Consider the following 12044-nt stretch of genomic DNA (forward strand, 5'->3'; position numbering starts at 1 on the left):
GGCCATTTGAAGGTAATTCATTCCAAATTCAACTTGGATTGCTTTTCCTCTAAAACTGACAGAGGGCTAGGCAACAAGACCATTGATGTGTGTCTCCAACCTAAAAATAAATTTTATACTTTTAGAGCAGTACACAAAGAAGTCAGGATAGTCAATTCATTAAAAAAAATAATAATAACAATAATACTCTTTTGTGAGATCACTTGCCCCAAACAAAAGGAAACTGAGAAATGTCACAGAGGCAATTGAACAGAGCAATTAAGAGAATAGATGTTCAGGTCAAATGGATCCGGGATGTTAGCTCTGTAACTCCCAGGCAGTGCCTAGAAGCCTCAGCAGCTTCAAGTACACCGTGTACCTGCCCACAGGCTTTTTATGAACACTTAGGGCAACGACTGCCCAATGCCTAACACGGCATAAGGACTCAGGGCAAGGCCGGCTACTTCTTTCTGCCTCGTCATTTCTCCTCGAACTTTTTCAGCAAACAGCAACTAATGGCAAAGAATGAATTTGTTCAATTAGAGAAGTGGGGTACACCTGGGTGGCTCAGTGGTTGAGCATCTGCCTTTGGCTCAGGGTGTGATCCTGGGGTCCTGGGCTCAAGTCCCACATTAGGCTCCCCAGAGGAAGCCTGCTTCTTCCTCTGCCTATGTCTCTGCCTCTCTGTGTATGTCTCTCATGAATAAATAAACTCTTTTTAAAAAAGATTAGAGAAGTGGGCAGCTTTCCCAGGAACAACAACAACAACAAAAAAATGTAGTAATTCATGAGTTCTGAAAGTTCCCTGAGGTCATGTATTTTATTTTTAAGCATAAGGTGTATTATTTAGTAAAGTATCTGTACTTGCTTTAATAAAACATGTGTGATTGACACTGATACTTCAGGGGTGCCAGCTATGTGGGTATGTTTATATGTCGAAAATCTGAGCTGTTCCATCAGGTCCTGTGTACTCTTCTGTGTGTGTATGTTAGACTTCAATAAAAACTTATTTTAAAAGACTTGAGGAAAATACATTGGGCTTATCCTAGAGCTCTGAGTAAACCCTGACACACTTCCCCAAACCCCTAGGGTAGCCCTCCCTTGTTTGCAAAGCATGTCACAGAGGAAGCAAAATCTACACTGAAGGGACAGTATTACGAAGGGAAATAAGGAAGGCTTCTTCACGTGATTGAGGACACAGTGGAGTCGGGAGTTTATCACAGCAGATGTGGACTTGTGCTGATTGCCAATTTCCAAACACTCATTTGGAAGCCCACGGTTCAGGCAATTAGGGCTGATTCTAGGCTGTATTTGAAATACAGGAGTTTTTTTTTTTTTTTTTAAACCAAAAACTCATCATCCACAACCATTGATGCAATGTGCTGGTTCATTTTTTCCAGTGACTGACCTTTAAGTGTCCAATTACAAAGTTTTATTATTTCCACCCCCTTTTTGCCATTACCCCCTTGAGAAGGAGAGAATTCAGAGGCCAATAAGAGTGTAGAAGCTGAGGTTGGAATTAGAATAGAAATTGCAATTACAAAATCCCTAAACCCAAACACCAAAAACAAATTTCCAAGAGTAACATTCAAGTTAGTAGCACCAACATTCAGGCCTAAATTTGATTTTATAGAATTCCTGGGGAGAAGATTCATAACATTACTATGAAGGCATGCAGCTTCATGACTTCTAAGACTCCGTTACCTATATAAATACATTGATCTTGAAATAATGCCTAGGCCACTACATCCCCAAATGGGTTCCATAAGCTCCAGCCATTGTCAATTAAAAAAAGGCAGGGAGAGGGGAAAGGTCATATGAAATGCGTTTGACAAACTCTACACTACACCTCATCTTCTGCTCCCAGAGCTTCATGAGACTTATTAAAGGCTCTGAGAAGTCCTGCAGCAAACAGACATGTTTAATTGTATGTATCCCAGCGTTTCCCTACTTTACCTGACCAAACATGTCATGTTTTTCTGTGGAAAACCCTCTAAAAACTGGGCAAATGCCAAGTTCATATGTGAGCTATTGTCATATGCAGGGGGGGAACTCCTCAAGCAGGAAGTTGGTGCCACTGGCCTTCAGACCTCATGTGGCTATTCGCCATGTGTCCTACAGCTCTCTGGAGTTTTGAATTTATGCTTCCAAATTGTCTATGACACTGAACTCTTCGGGGCCAGCTGTGGTCATGGGGCCCCTTTGGCCAACAGCAACGACATTATAATTCCACGGTCCCACGGGGAGTGGAGCTGTCAAGGACCTTGAGTAACAGGCCATATGTGGTTGAAAGGGAGACACGGTAAGCTGAAAAGGGGATGCACATCTGCACAAATGAAACCAAGGAGGTCCTTGCCTCTGCCTCTCACCACTTACCTTTCTTGTTAGTTCTTGCTCTTCTTCTAAACCTTCCCCTTTTTCCCCTTTCCAATGTGACTTTCCTTCTCCTCCCTGGTACGGATGTATCCATGCCAGGGGGCGGTAAACTATCTCTCTAAAGGGATCAGAGAGTCAATATTTTAAGCTTTGCAAGGCCACTTGGTCCCTGTTGTAACTACCCAGTTCGGCCACCATGTGGCAAAAGCAACATAATATGCCAATAAATAAGAGGGTGGCTATGCCCCAATAAAACTTTATTTACAAAAATAGGCAGAGGGCCAGATCCGAGTGCTGTAGTTTAGCAATCTTTAATCTATGCTTTACTTGATGATAAGGAATTTAAGCATGTTTCTCTTTTTACTTCCTGAGTGGCGTTGCCCATTTCCTGTGGCAAATCCACCCCCAATGCTCTTCTGTAAATCTTATTCTCATTTCAAAGCTGGTTTCTGCCTCCATCAGGGATCATTCCCAAACTGCCCCCAGCCACCCGCTATGAATTAGCCTTTCCTTTTACACTCACAAGGCAACGGAGGTCAGCAGAAATTACAGGACTGCCTTGCTTTCGAATGGGTTTTAAAATCTTTTGTCTTCTATTTTAGATGCATACTCTCTCCTCTCTGTAGCCCATGGCCTGTCACATAACACATAACAGTCTTCTTACAGCAGATTCAGATGTCTGTGAAATTCTGTTTGCCCAATTTTTAAATGGAGATGAATATTTGTGGGAATAAATACAAATCACAAAAATTGAAGCTGCTTTTGGCATGTGGTGCTTAGCGAGCATTTTCTTGGGACTGATGAAGGTGTGTGTGCATGTGTGGGTTGCGGGGGGTGGCGGGCAGGCAAAGTAGTTTCACATGAGATGGAAAGAAATCTTGACGGGAAGCCGTTTTGAGGATATTAAGAGCACCTTTCTCCTCTCACGCCTCCAAAACAGATGTCCTACTTATGCATCCATAGTGTGAGCACCAGAGCTTTCAAGAAATACCATCTAAATTTATTCAAACAGGGACTCAGCAATCACTCCTAAAAAGCAATGCCTTCAAAGGAAAAGGAAAGGCGCTCACCTTGCGAGACCATCAAAACTATTCCCACTGATGCCTCATGAGCCTCCACTTATCTGACATGAAAGGAGAAGGGCCTGCTGCTGGCCTGGTGGGATTTGAATCCTCTGGTTCCAGGGAGAGAGGGTATTACCGAGACCTGCTTTAGCATGCGGCTTAAAAGGCGCGTATATGGAATACGTCTTTGCCCACTTGGTTTTGAACTAAATCTTCTCCTCCCTCCCAGATGTAAATGAGATCATTACTGAAGCTCGGTTAGCAGGGATGGATGGGAGTCCAGGGTGCTGAGGGGCGGGGGGACCAGCTTTCAGAGGATGTAGCCAGCCTGAAGCAGGCTGGTAGAGTCACCAAGATCCATACCCAGACCTGCTGGGCATGTGGCGATGGCCCCTCTGTCAAAATGCTGAGTGGAATTCAGGAGCACCTGTGCCTCCAGCTTCCTGCGTAACTGAGGGAAAGTCACTGGTCCTCTCTGTCCTATATTTTCCTCATTCATCAAATGTGGGCAATGGTATGCCTGTCTAAGGAGTATGTTCATAGATGTCAAGTGCCTGCAATCGTGCCTCTTGATGCCTCAGTGTCCTCATATATAAAAGAAGTCATGATGACAGCTGTTGCAAAGGGCCATTCCTGAGTCAATGTAAGTGCCCAGATCAGTGCCTGGCATAAGGCAGAGGTCAAGGAAGGGCTCCCTATTATTATTAGCGATGATTAACAGGCAGGTAATTACACAGTGATTAAGAGCGGAGCGGGGCAGGCTTTCCTTAGTAAATGACCAAACTATAGATCTTACGGTTTTTTGCAGGTCATGCAATTTCTGTTGTGACCGTTCGACTCTGCTGCAGTAGAGCCAAAGCAGTCTTGGACAGCATGTAAGGAGCGATGGAGGCTGTGTGACCATAAAACCTTGCTTACAGACACCAACATTTGAATTCCATATAACTGTTACCTATTACAAAATGTCATTCTTCTTTTGATTTTCTAAAAACCATTTTTAAAATATGAAAGCCATTCTTAGATCATGAGCCATGTACAAAAAACAGGCAGGAGCCAAATTTGGCCTCTGGGCCATAGTTTGCTGACCCCTGATTACGAGTGACTGCTCTGGAGTGATACTTGTTATGTGACATTGAGCAAGTTAACCCTTCTAAGCCTCTAGGGTATGATAATACTACCACCTATGTCTGAGAGTTGCTGTAAAGATTAAATGACCTAATGTATGAAAGGCCTGGCACATAGTAAGTGCTCAAGAAGTGTCAACTCTCATTATGAACAAACCCGTTAACCATATTTAACTGAGCTATGGGCCACTTTCTTAGTAGCAACACCAACACTCCAGTCTCTTCACAAGACCTGGACAGAGACCCTGCCAGGATGTCGGCATGTCCTATGTTATAGACACTGACCAGGCAGCCTTGGCAATGAACACTTGACACCCACGAACAAAAGGGAGTCTGGGGGGGTCCCTGAACTGTAACACCCTCCTTTAGAAAGTCTGGAATTGGTCAGTCACAAAATACCTGGTCTATGTCTCCAACAGATAGCACAAATGATGACTGGGGATGTTAATGGTCTGCAGGAAATGAAGAAGCCACTTGAGCACCTGACCCTTCTGTTCTTCCTTTTTTTGAGGCGATTTGGAATTCCTAATACACTGAACTTTGCACATTGTTTTTTTTTTTTTTTAATTTTTTTTTTTTTATTTATTTATGATAGTCACAGAGAGAGAGAGAGAGGCAGAGACACAGGCAGAGGGAGAAGCAAGCTCCATGCACTGGGAGCCTGATGTGGGATTCGATCCCGGGTCTCCAGGATCGCGCCCTGGGCCAAAGGCAGGCGCCAAACCGCTGAGCCACCCAGGGATCCCCTGCACATTGTATTTAAATATCACACAGCCTCATCAGCCAGAGCCCTTTTCCCTGTCGTCTTGAGGTCTATTTTGGATGGTTCCTTTGGGTAGGATTATTTTAGACTGGGTTTTTGTTTTGTTTTGGGTTTTTTTTTTTTGGGGGGGGGTGTTCTTATTGTTACTGTTTTTTTGTTTTGTTTATGAGATTTATAAAACAATTGAAGCTGACTGCATACAAACCAGGTCTTCCCTAACAATTTCAGGAGCCCAAGCAGTCCCATTCCTTATTATTCTGACCAAACTTTAGTGTCAGACAGAAAAATTCTTGACTTCTCCAAAAAAATAAACCTTTCTACATTAAATTCTACTCTGTCAAACTTGAGTTGATATTAGGATGACCTGAGGATGCAGAAGGAGGGCCTGGTTTGTGGAAATATCCATGAATTTGCCTCATCAGGGAAAGGTGGTGGAGAGAGATTACTTGCAAACAAATCAGCAGGGGTACAGATGAGAGTGCCACTGTGGATTCTGAGAGGGAATCCACAATCTCTCTCTCTACAAAGCCACTCCAGGAAGTGGGAACAATAGGGAACAATAGTAATACTTGATGTGGACCGGTGACATCTCCAAATCTGCTGTGGAATGTGAACAAATTCTTGTTTTTTTCCTCTTCCTTCTTTCTTATTCTCTTTCTTTCTCTCTCATCTTTTTGTTTTGGTGTAGCTCCTATGGAAAATACTGTGCACTTTCTTCAAAAAAAAGAAAAAAAACCTAAAACTAGAATGACCACATGACCCAGCATTTCTACTTTTGGATATTTACCCAAAAGAAACAAACAAAAGCACTATCCCAAAGAACTATCCTTGGCTCATGTTCACTGCAGCATTACTTACAACAGCCAAGACATGGAAACAATCTAAGAGTCAGACAATCAATCAACAGATAAAGAAAATGTGGTACATATTCACAATGGAATACGATTGAGCCATCAAAAAAAAGGAAATTCTATCATTTGCAACATGGATGGACATTGCAGGCATTATGCTAAGTAAGTCAACAGAAAGGCAAACACTGTATGATCTCAATTACATGCAAAATCTAAGAAACAAAACCCCTCATAGATACAGAGAATAGACTGGTGTTTGCCAGAGGCCGAGGAGTGAAAGGGGTGAAGGGGGTAAAAAAGCTATAAACTTCCATTTATAACATAAAAGTCCTAGGGATATAATGTTCAGCAGGGTGAAGAAGAAACAAACCTTATTGTTTAGTTCACCTGTAATATGTACCTCCTTTGCGACAGTCCTCGCTAGACCAGTGAAGCCTCACAATTAGTCCCTGACAACCAAACACACCACACTCCAAAGTCCTGCCGGAGAGCAGATCTGGAGAACCTTTACCCTTCCATGCGGGTGAGGGCTCCCAGGGCCCGGGATTCAGCAGCAGCCAGCGCCTCCTGGGGAGCCTGACTCTCTCACATGCTCTCAGCCACTAAAGGGTTGCTCAGGCCTGCAAGAGCTGCCAGCACTGCCCCATATGTGGCGGGACCCTCGTGAATCCTGACAGTTGTGATGGGATGGACAGGTGTCTGATTACAAATCATATCGCCGTTATTTACCAGGCCACATCTGAGCACCCCTCAAATGATGATGGAAGGAAAACAAACAGGAGACAAAGCAGATTGCAATTTTCTCCAGTGGGGCTTTATGTAAAAGGTACCTCACCCGTGTAATTCATTAAGCTAAAGCTCCATTTGGACCAGTTTGGAACCTTGGATGATTATTACAGAGCAATTGCCCATCACTTGCTTTCTGATTTAAAGATGCCTTTCTGCCAAAGTGGAAGGGATCATTTTGCTTCACAAGCAACACGAAAATGGTGAAAAGTCATGCTCCTACCCAATATGGCTCTGGATCATGCATTATTATTCAGCAGTGAAGAAAGAAAATGTTTTAAAGATTCACTTTCTGTACAACAGGCAGAAAGTTGGAAGTAATTTAACGTCCAGTAATATGGAAATGATTCAAAGAACTATTTATAACATCATGAAATGCCAAGATGAGGTTAAGAGGAATGAGAAAAAGCTACATAAATGCTAAAGAAAAATCACTAAGACATGCTGTTAAGTAAAAAGAAAATGAAAATTAAATGTGAAAACAACAAAGAAGTTTAAGAACAAGATATTCTAACAGAACACTGGGAATGTGCCTCCTGCCACTGAACTGTGCACTTCAAAGTGGTTAAGATGGGAAATTGTATGTATATTTTACCACAAATTTTAAAAAAGTAAGATGTTCTCAATATATAAAAACAAAGCTGTGTATTTTCATATGTGTCACTTCAGCATATGAAAGTATGGAGAAATGCCAGCGGAGCCAGATACTGACCTCCAGGGAGGGGCCTACAATTGAGGGAAAGAACAGTGCAAAATTCAGCTTTGGTAGCATTCTATGAATGTCTTATAACAAGAACATAGTCATATATATTGTACTTCATAAATAATTTAAATAAAATCTGCAAGTAAGGCTCAGTCTGTTCTCTAAAACGAGGATATTGAAATACGTCAGCAATTCACCTTTTCCCCCTATAGTGACAAGCCATGATATTCTAAGATTTCTGTCTATGAATTACTATAATCACTAGGCACAGGTAAAATAGATCTCATGTAATTTCTCAACTTAATTTAAAAACTTTTTTAGTTAGCAGCGCCTGGGTGGCTCAGTTAAGCGTCTGACTCATTTTTGGCTCAAGTCATGATCTCAGGGTCACGAGATGGAGCTCTCCACCTTGGGCTCCATGCTCAGCGGGGAGTCTGCTTGGGGACTCTCCTCTGCACCTCCCCCCACTGGTGAGCATGCTTGATTATGCTCTCTCGCTCTCCTCTCTCTAATATATAAATAAATCTTTTAAAAAATTTTTTTAGTCAGCAAATATTTATAGAGTGCTTGTTCTGTGCCAGGCACCATTCCAAGTGCTTCACAAATATCAGCTCATTTAATTATCAACAAACACCATGAGGTAGGGCTATCATTACCCCCACTTCCCAGGTGAGGAAAAGCACAGAGAGATTAAGGAACTTATCCAAAGTCACACAGCTGATTAAGTATGGCAACTGAGGTTCCAGTTCAGGCAACTCCAAGTCCATGCTCTTTAAACACAGCTCTATGCTGCCTCTCTTTTTATCACCTGCTAGCCTCCTTTCTGTTCTTCATATCTACTGAGTTCATTCTCATATTAGGCCCTTTGCACTTGCCATTCACTCTTCTGATGACAGTCTTCTCCAGATCTTTGCATGGCACAGTCTTTCTAAAATTTAGGTCTCAGCTCAAATGTTGCCTTCCCAGAGAAACCTTCCTCAACCACCTTACGTACAGTGGCTCTGTTGCACCTCCACCCTGAACACACTACCTGTTTCACTTTTTCCAAGCCAGTTACCACTATCTAAAATTGCTTTTCTGCTTTTTTATATTATTTTTTTGTTAATAATTTGTTCACTATTTAATTTTCTATTTCTGCCAATACAGTATATGCTCCATGAGGTTAGGAACCCTGTCTGCCTTGTTCACCACTTGTCCCACTTCCTACCTTAGTGCCTAGCACAGAGCAGGTACTTGGTAAGTAGTAGATGGATGGATGGATGGATGGATGGATGGATGGATGGATGGATGAATAGATGGATAGATGGATGGATGGATAGAGGATGGATGGATGGATGGATGATGAATGCTGGATGGATAGATGATGCATGGGTGGATGGACATATGGATGAATGGAAGGATAGATGAATGGCTGATGAGAGACGATGGGTAGATAAACAGATGGATGGATGGACAGAAGGTTGGAAAGATGGAGGGATACATTTAAGTTTGAATGAACATAACTCTACTCTTTTTATCCCACTCAAAACTACTATCAGGATTCAGGTGAGAGGGATGCTATTATAGAGATAATCTTGAAATCATTAATTTCCTTTAAAAAATAATTTATAACCATTGGTTTTGATGCTTTAATTATGAGGATCAAACCACTTGGAGCACAGCTTACAATGGGTAGAGGCAACTATTAATGGGAAAAGAATCTCTGACAAATGTTTTAGTTGACTCATGAGAAGAAAAATCTGCCTACTTTGAAGGCCAATGATACCACGAATGCACTGCACTAGTATCATTTGGAGGGCAAGGACTCCTAGACCCTTGTGATGAAACACAATCCTCAGCTGCTCCAAGGTCCAGAGGAGTGACAGAGCAGCACCCAGGGGCCAGCTGCTCATTGGTGCTGCTGAGTGCTGTATGCAAACACAGTCTAAACAATGTCCACCTCCTTTGGTCCCACACTATCTGGTCTTCTTCATCGGGCACTTTCAAATTCTTTGCTTTAAAAGAAAATTAAGAGAAAATATCCCATAGCATGTTCCAGATATTAGGAAGCCAAACAAGTAATTTCTACAAGTAAAATATGAGATATTGAACTAGGCTCCCTGGAGCAGCCATCTCCCGCATGTAGGTAATTTTAAGACGACGGAATTGATTTCTGACCTTATGCCTTGGTGTATTTGTAAGCATTTGTATTTGATGAAAAACAGTCAGAATAAAGGGCAGTTTGATTTTTCAAGAGCTGTAAAATACAGACAAGGATAACAGGGGGTAACTTGCATATTACCCTGCAAATGGGCAACAGAAAGTTCTGGGTACAGCGAGCAAAATATGAAATCAAACTTAGCAAAAGCCCTCATTTCATTTTTTTTTACTTGTTTTATGTTAGCCTTGGTTGGATGAACTCAAGACAGGCAGCTTTGTTCAGTAAGCCCAGTTCTGCTACATTTTCTCATTTCCTCACACTGAAGCCCCTAGGCAGACCTGAACATTATCTAACTAAAGCATGATCTAACTCAAAAAAAATGTTCACGGTTTCAAGAGATGGGTCTCATGTTCCTCTGGGAATGAGATTTGAAGGCCCCTGGATACTACAAAGAGAAATGGAGACAGAGACTCCCCCACCAACCTCAAAGGTGGTGCAGAAGGGACTCAGGCTGTGAGTGGAGGCCCTCCTTCCACAGACCAAGCCTGGCTTACAAGCCTCACTTTTCTAGCGCTTACCCAGGAAGACAACATGATTTTAGACTCATTTATAAGGACATGAATCTAGGAAGATTAATGGAACATGCAGTATACGTGACGAGAGTCCTTTCTTTCCCCCCGCTCCCCGCCCCCCAGGCACACACACATAGAGCCCACATGTTTCTGTACAATTTGCACACACTTGTACTGGATCCCGCCTCTTCTAGCTCAACGACTTTACAGAAATGTAGACCCCAAACTTATTTTGCTTAAAAGGGACTGAGAAAGAGAGATCAGAAGCAATTATATGAATTAAAGACCCATGATTAAGCCTTTAATAAGATTTGGCTTCCATTTCAAAGGTCCGTCTCAGTGTTTCATAATTAAGGAGCCTGATAGACATGGGGGCATGTCAGACGTAAACAGAAATTGGGAATTTCATGCCATCTCTTCCCCCACAGTAAATAAACTCAAGGGTGGAACCAATATGGCTGGGTGGAGGTGGGGGAAAGCCAACGGAGTACCTCCAATGCCAAGCAAGTTATTTGAGGACTGCTGAACCCTATCAAAGATTAGCCTTTCTGGTTGCCAAGCCCTCAGAGATTTGGGTGTATCAAGAAGTACCAATCATGTAACATAGTTGAAACAGCCTAGAGGTAACTTTAGCTTTCACACCTGAGATTTGGGGAAATTCTGAAGCCCTTGAGCCTTTGCCAAAAACAGAAAGCTTGTTACTGACAGCTTTGTGCTTTGTCTGAATACACAGTTTTCCATGGTATTGTCTGATCCCCTTTCCAGCAAACAACTCCAATGCATCTCTTCGACCATCCTACCCCACACAGCGGGCATCAGAAGAAACTAAAACACCATCTCAAATGCAGGTGACTGGGGATCGGGTCTAAGATTGCAGCAACAGACTTCTTTGAGATATGTACTTCAGGTGATATTCCCACCCGGAGATGACTACCACCTGTAGAGAAGTGTTTGCCATTTTCCTTAGGAGAGAGATTCTCTTCCTTCCAAAGAGTCCATCAAAGACCCCTACAATTCATATCTCTCAATTCATGCTTCCACAGTGAACAAGTACAAAAATGATGACTCATTTAATATTAATTAAAGGTCTCTGCTGTGCTGGGTGTTAGTACTCTGGGGCAACACAGTAAATAAGTAGCCCTCATGCTGGGGAACCAGAGCCTATAAAGGCTGTACACCCCACAGAGATGTTCTCTTGGTTGCCATTAGAAAAATAGTCATAAAAAATAGTCATAATAAATTATTAGAATACTATATGATACGCATAATCGATGAGTACCGAAAATCACAAAAAATAAATGCAGAGGGATAGGAATGAATGGAAGCCAACTCCAAGGTAGAATCTAATAATTTACCAAATTCTGTTGGCACCACTTCACGACCCAGCTCAGATCTGTGGTGGTCTTAGCACCAGCGCTCATCAGCATCCACCTGGGCCTGACCTGACCACACATCTTCCTCCATGCTCCCAGAATTAACTGGCTAAGACCCGGCTCTATTCATGCACCTTTAATGGCTCCCAACTGGATTAAACATAAAGCCAGAACCTGGGTGTGCACTTAGAAGGTTCCATACTGTAGCCCACTTGTTCAGCCCCGTCTCTCAGCGAGGTACCCACTCCCTATCCCCCAGCCCCACAAGCATTCAGGTGCTGTGGTATCTGCCAGGGATTCTCAATTTCAGGCT

Source organism: Canis lupus, chromosome 20, assembly GCF_003254725.2.
Source record: "Canis lupus dingo isolate Sandy chromosome 20, ASM325472v2, whole genome shotgun sequence".
Taxonomy (NCBI): Eukaryota; Metazoa; Chordata; class Mammalia; order Carnivora; family Canidae; genus Canis; species Canis lupus.